Source organism: Amphibalanus amphitrite, unplaced genomic scaffold, assembly GCF_019059575.1.
Source record: "Amphibalanus amphitrite isolate SeventyFive unplaced genomic scaffold, NRLGWU_Aamphi_draft 001012F_arrow, whole genome shotgun sequence".
Taxonomy (NCBI): Eukaryota; Metazoa; Arthropoda; class Thecostraca; order Balanomorpha; family Balanidae; genus Amphibalanus; species Amphibalanus amphitrite.
This window is the reverse complement of record NW_024882506.1, coordinates 204,160-205,133: the sequence shown is the minus strand read 5'-3', so window position 1 is coordinate 205,133 and position 974 is coordinate 204,160.

Here is a 974-nt window from a genome sequence, read left to right as displayed (position 1 = left end):
TTTAAAGTAACTTTTGTGTTTCCATATGTCCAGGGCTGTACAAAGTTGTTGCAAAGTTGTAAAGTAGGTAATAGCCGCATTGTGCATCTGATCTTTGTTGTGGACGGGCTTCGTTTATGTTTTTTAGGCTATTTATTACTGCTTTTATAATTTCTGACCTGTAACCAAGTAGCAAGAAGTTGTATGACCATGCAGCTTTGCACGGATCCGGGATCGTCAACGTCATCAGTTGAAGGTATGGGACTACGGCTGACTCAAGGCTATATAAACTATATAAACCGGCTGACTTCAGGGCTGAAGCGACGTCATCGCCCCAAGGTCCTATATACTGGACCCTATAGACCAGGAGCATGAACTCGTACCATAAATGAAGTAAAGTAATCCGTGATTCGACCGATCCGTTCTAATCGGCCGGAAAATTATGTGCCGCATACCACGGTCGAGACCTGGGTCGAGACTACCTATATTGGTTTGGATCCCGTATTCGCGTCGCTCGAGTTGATCGGCTCACTCTCATTGGTCGGCCGGTCCGCCGCCAACCGGCCGGCTCGGCAATCGCAATCGCTCAACTCCACGACTGATTTGTACCACCAGTCTGATCGATCGCCTGATTCTCCATTCGCACAGAAAGTGGAGCGCAGCCTACGCTAATGCTGACGATATCCTACCCTACGAACGAGCCGACGTGAGTGGTTTTCCGGCCACTGCCAGCCTACTGGGGTCTGACCCAAGATGACTAATGACCGAAGTGAAGTCTCAACCCCTCAACCCACCCTCTGCTAGCAAACGTTTCGTTTGTGGTCCCTTATGGTCGTAGGACCCGCACCATTTCCAATTGGCGACACGGCACCCACCGATGGCGCCCGCCTGGTGGCGTCCAAGACCGTATGTGGCGCCCTCGGAGGGAGGCTGCAGGACCAGAGAGCTACCCCCATCGACGAGTCTGTAAGTACAGGTGCTCACCGCGCGGCTGG